Raw genomic sequence first — 5,902 nt, forward strand, 5'->3', positions numbered from 1 at the left:
ATGGCAGGTTCACACATAATTCCATATCCTAGCTCGACTGCCACAGGCCTTTTCATCCACACTTTTCACCTCAAACATGTACCAGATAGCCTGCATGGCATCCACTCTGGGAAAACCTTCACTTGTAGCCCTCTTTCTAGGTCACAGAGGCACCATCAGGCTCAAATACTACACCTTTAGTTGTGTATATAGGCTGAAGAAGAATCAAGGCTCTGCTTAGATTTTTTCTTTTCTGGTTGGTCTCAAAATACAAATCTGGATTTATCTCTCTCTATGTCTCTTTTTGTCTCTTTCTGTTTCTATTTCTCTTTCTCTGTCTCTGTCTCTCTACGTCTCAATCTCTCTCTTTCTCTCTCTCTCTATCTGTCTGCCTATTTGTCTCTGACTTTCTTTCTTTCTTTCTTTCTTTCTTTCTCTCTCTCTCTCTCTCCTCTCTCTCTCTGTCTCTCTCTCTCTGTCTCTCTCTCTCTGTCTCTCTCTCTCTCTCTCTCTCTCTCTCTCACACACACACACACACACACACACACTCACACTCACACTCACACAATCTTTGAGTGAAAGTGCCTGTTGTTAGAGCTTCTTAAGCATACATGGGACTAAACTGACCCATTATATCTTCCTCTCCTATCTTTAAAGAAAGCAAAATGTTTTTCTAAGCAATCTCTGATTTGGGACACATCACAGTTTAAAATAACCTGTTCTTATCATGTTCATAGTGTATAGTGGGAAATGATTCCCATATATGGAAAATAGAGCTCCACAGTGTGATCTGGGATATTGAGCGCAATGTTGTAACTCATCAAGCCAAGTTTGTCTAATGTCTGCACTGTCTTTGAGCTGAAGGTAACCATTGCTCCTGCTGTCAAGATTCCATGTGCTGTGAAGGGAATAACTGCAAATGATGATGACAGCTAGGGATGCATTGGTGCTCATTGAGTAGGAGATAGGAAATAACATTAGGTTTAGCTCAAGAAAGTAGTCTCCAAAGTAGATTAAAATGCTGCCTAGCCCTGCCGTTCCCTTTTCTGGAACCACTTGTAAATAAAATCATCACAGCTCCCATTTACACCCAGTCACAGTCAGGGTGCTTTTAGCAGAGCTGTTCCTCAGGCTAGAACAGTAGTTATCAACCAGAGGGTGACTCATCCTTTGGGGGGTCATATATCAGATATCCTACATATCAGATATCTACATTATGATTAATAACAGAAGCAAAATTACAATTATAAATTAGCAACAAAATAATTTCATGGTTCTTGTCACCTAAACAGGGCATTAAAATATTAAATTTTAATATATAAAATTAATATTAAGTTAAATAAAAATTTAAGTGTTAAAAAAATTGAATTAGGCAGGTTGGCTTTTGTTCTGCTACAAGGTGTTTGCCAGCCAGAGGTTATGTGCACTCAGGTGGTGCTAAGCCTAAATAATTGTCAATATGTCCTAAAATAACATGTATAGCTATTGATATCTGAAAAATACCAAAATCAATTCACACTTTCAGAAAATAAAAAGCCAAGCATGTGAGTCTGAGATGGGTAATACCAGTCACATGTTGTTTGTGTGTATGACAGCCACCTATTCCTGCTAAGTAAGAAAGAAATTTCACAGGCATCCCATCATCTGTTAAACATGGTCTTTGGAAACATAGTAAATGAGATTAAGAAAGTTCTTAATTTTTAGATCATTGAATTTTACCATAAGTGGTGTGTTAGTTACTTTCTCCTTGCTGTCATGAAATCCTTGACATCAATAAACTGAAGGAAGATAATAGAATTAGTTTTTACTGGCTATCTAAGAGGAATGATAGAATATCTTTTGGATATGTGCCCAGAAGTGATATAGCTGGGTTTTGAGGGGGAACTATTCCCATTTTTCTGAGAAACCACCAAATTGATTTCCAGAGTGGTTGTACAAGTTTGCACTCTCACCAGCAATGGATGAACCAATGACCATCATCAAATTAAATGGAAAGGAAAAAAGCAATTCCACTAAAATCAGGGACATTAAGACTGCCTGCTCTCTCCTTATCTCTTCAATATAGTACTTGAATCCCTAGCTAGAGCAATAAAACAACTAAAGGAGATCAAGGTGGTACAACTTGGAAAGGAAGATGTCAAAGTATCAGTACTGGCTGATTGATATGATAGTATATATAAGTTACCCCAAAGATTCAAAGAGAACTCCTACAGCTGATAAACATCTTCTGCAATGTGGCTGGATACAGAGTTAACTCAATGAAATCAGTAGTCCTCCAAGCAGGTGAAAGACCTCTATGACAACAACTTCAAGTCTCTGAAAAAAGAAATTAAAGAAGATATAAGAAGACAGAAAGATCTCCCATGCTTATAGATAAGTAGGATTAACATACTAAAAATTGCCATAGTACCAAACACAATCTACAGATTCAATGCAATTCCCATCACAATTCCAACACAATTTGTAACAGCCCTTGAAAAAACAGCTCTCAACTCCATGTGGAAAAACAAAAGCCACAGGATAGCTAAAAATTTCCAGTACAATAAAAGAACTTCTTGAGGAATCGCCATTCCTGACATCAAGCTATACTATACAGAACAATAGTAATAAAAAATGATTGGTATAAAAACAGTCAGGTTGATCAGTAGCATAGAACTGAAGATCCAGAAATAAACCCACATACCTACACCTATGGATTTTTTTTATTTTACAAAGAAGTCAAAACCATACAATGGAAAACAGAGACTATCTTCAACAAATGGTGCTGGTCTAACTGGATGTCTGCATGTAAAAGAATGCAAATAAATCTGTATTTGACACCCTGCACAAAACTCAAGTTCAAGTGGATCAAAGGCTCTTACACGCGTTCTCGACCGGCCAGGAAAGACGCAACAAACCGGAATCTTCTGCGGCAAAAGCTTTATTGCTTACATCTTCAGGAGCCAGAGAGCAAGAGAGCAAGAAAGCAAGAGAGAGAATGGCGAAACCCCATCCCTTTTAAGGAGAATTATCCTCCGCCTAGGACGTGTCACTCCCTGATTGGCTGCAGCCCATCGGCCGAGTTGTCGTCACGGGGAAGGCAGAGCACATGGGGTGGAGAACTACCCTTGGCACATGAGCAGATTATTTGTTTACCACTTAGAACACAGGATGTCAGCGCCATCTTGCAATGGCGAATGTGAGGGCGGCTCCCCACAGATCCCCCTTTTCTTTTAATAAGAGCAATAGGCCACCCATATTAATGAGAGTGGAGATAGAGGTCAAATCCCCAGTGTGCAGGTAAAGGAGCTGTACACATAACCTCCTCCCAGGCTCATCACCCAGAGGGGTCCTGGTCTGGTCCCATGTCATTTTTCCTGGGGAGAAGGACACTTGGACACTCAACCTTCTTGAAAGATGACATGTCTCCCTAGAATAGGCTCATATATGCCGCAGAGCCCTTCTACTGCAGTGCTTAGCCGTGCAACTCTCTCGGACTGCTGAAGCACACTCACTCTATCCCGTGCAATGAGACTAGCCTCGTGGGGTGCAAGAGCTGAATGGCCAGCGACCTATTGCTTAAGCATAGATAACCATATATCAGGGGAAGCACCATGTTCTAGTGCTGCAAGCGCCTGGGCAATAACCACCTTGTCTCTCCTAGTTTGGGCCTTAAGCTTACAGACCAACCAGAGAAGCAACACTAATCCACAGCAAAGTATATCTCCAAATAATATCAATCCCACCCATTCTTTAAAGAAGGAAAATGCTGAGGAGATCCAATTGGGTAATCCTTTGGTCAGGGACAGGTCCAAGCACGTGGAGTTGACCGGAATGATGGCAATTCTCAATTCCCAAAGGGTCTGTTCAAATTCAGCCGTCCAATTCTGTAACATATACTGAGAAAGACTTTTTGACAAATTAGCTGCCCTAGTAAAATTCTCATACTGAATGGAAGTAACGCACAATCCCGGAAACTTTTGTTCACATCCCAGCTGAGCTATTTGCCATAATACATCTAGTTGTTCCTGGACAAGATCTATGTGTTGATTCATTTCTGCCCATGGAGCATTTTTGGGATTGGAGGATGGCGGCCACTAAGCCTGCATTGGTGAGAGGTCCCCCAAGCTCCCGACAAACCCTGAGCCAGTCTTGTAAACCTTTGTTCTTTCTTGGGGCTATGGCCGCTCGGCACTCCTGTGTGGCTTGCTCATAAATGAGCTGTTCTACCAGAGGTGCGGCTTGCTCTGAATCTCCAAAAATACGCTCTGCTGCCTCTGTCATTCTGGCCACAAAATCTGAGAATGACTCCTGAGGTCTCTGGACGATCTTTGTTAGTTGTCCAGTGGCCTCACCTGCTCGGGAGAGCGCCTTCCAGGCCCTAATAGCTGTGGAAGAAATTTGGGCATAAGCTCCCCAGTGGTAGTTTGTTTGATCAGCAGTATAAGCTCCCTGACCCGTTAACAAGTCAAAAGTCCAATCTCTCTGCTCTGGAGTCAAAGCAGCAGCGTTTGCTCGGGCCTGCGCTTGTGCAGCCTCTTGCCATAGAGCTCTCCATTCCATATATTTGCCCATACTAGGGAGAGCGGCTTTTGCAATCATTTGCCAGTCGGCAGGAGTTAGTGCCATGCCGGCAAGCCTGTCTAAGTGCACCAAGGTAAAATTAGCATTGGTTCCATATTTACGGACCGACTCGGCAAGCTCTTTAATCTGCACATATTCTACCGGAGCGTGGACACGCCCACCCTCGGCTCCTTCAAAGACCGGAAATGCCTGTTGTATTTTCCTTTGTTCCTCCTTTGGAATGAACGAGTCTGCGCATTGCCTCTCTGTCCATTGCCTCTCTGCGCAGGGCTGACGCCTTACGCAGGGCGGGGGCTCCGCATAGGGTGGAAGTGCACTATGACCTTGAAGCCGACTGCCCGGAGGCTGAGCAGCATGCTGGCCTTCGCCAGCCGCTTTTGGCTTTTTCCTTAACTGATTAGCTAGCATTTTATCTGGCTGGTACCCTTTTCTCTCATAATGAGCTGCTTCCTCCTCCAAGTCTGTTTCTTCAGAGGAGAATTCTTCATCTGATTCAGAGCTACTAAGAGCTGGCTCCTTAAACTCATCTAGTGATGGGTATAGGCTCCTTCTCCTAGAAACCTCCACTGATTGATCTTTTTTCTTTTCTTTTTCCTTCTCCTTCCTTCCAATCTCTCCCCAGGTATTCTTACCTGACCTTAACTTTTCCTCGGGTTCAAGACCCTTGGAAAGGCCTGTATACTTATTTTGTGTACCATATTTCCTCTTTGCTCCTACTCTCTCTCCCCGCTTTACTTCTGATAGATTGCCCTGAATTTCATCCAGAATTTTCAGCCCTGCCTTAACCGCTTGATAACATGTGAAAAGGAACAAAAAGGCTCCTAACACTAGAGAAAGTTCAAGGCCAAACATACCTTGTAAAGCTATTTCCCACTTTACTTCTGATAGACTGTCTTGAATTTCGTTAGAAAGTTCAAGACCAGACTTACCTTGTAAAGCTATACTTACGGGTACCCTGTTCCCCAGCTGAAGAGTTCTGAATTCACGCAGTTGAATCCTTCTCAACAGTCTGTTTTACGGGAACACTTCATTACCACCATTCCCCAGCTGAGGAGTTCTGAATCCAGGCCGGATCCTTCTCAACAGTCTGTTTTACAGGAACCTTTATGACTGTGACCCGCAGTTCTGGTTCCGGAATGAGGGATCTTCCTTGCGCCGGTGATGGTAAATTCCATCCCGGGTTTTCTCGTCCCGGGATTTCTCGTCCCAGGTCTTCTCGTCCCGGGTTTCGGCACCAACTCTTACACGCGTTTGCGACCGGCCAGGAAAGACGCAACAAACCGGAATCTTCTGCGGCAAAAGCTTTATTGCTTACATCTTCAGGAGCCAGAGAGCAAGAGAGCAAGAAAGCAAGAGAGAG

At 43.2% G+C, this 5,902-nt stretch overlaps 1 pseudogene; it reads right to left on the reverse strand.

Moving 5' to 3' along the window:
* Window positions 1–4,014: 4,014 nt before the first annotated feature.
* Gm52640 lies at window positions 4,015–5,522 on the reverse strand (annotated as a pseudogene).
* Between the last annotated feature and the right edge of the window lie 380 nt (window positions 5,523–5,902).

Source organism: Mus musculus, chromosome 3, assembly GCF_000001635.26.
Source record: "Mus musculus strain C57BL/6J chromosome 3, GRCm38.p6 C57BL/6J".
NCBI lineage: Eukaryota > Metazoa > Chordata > Mammalia > Rodentia > Muridae > Mus > Mus musculus.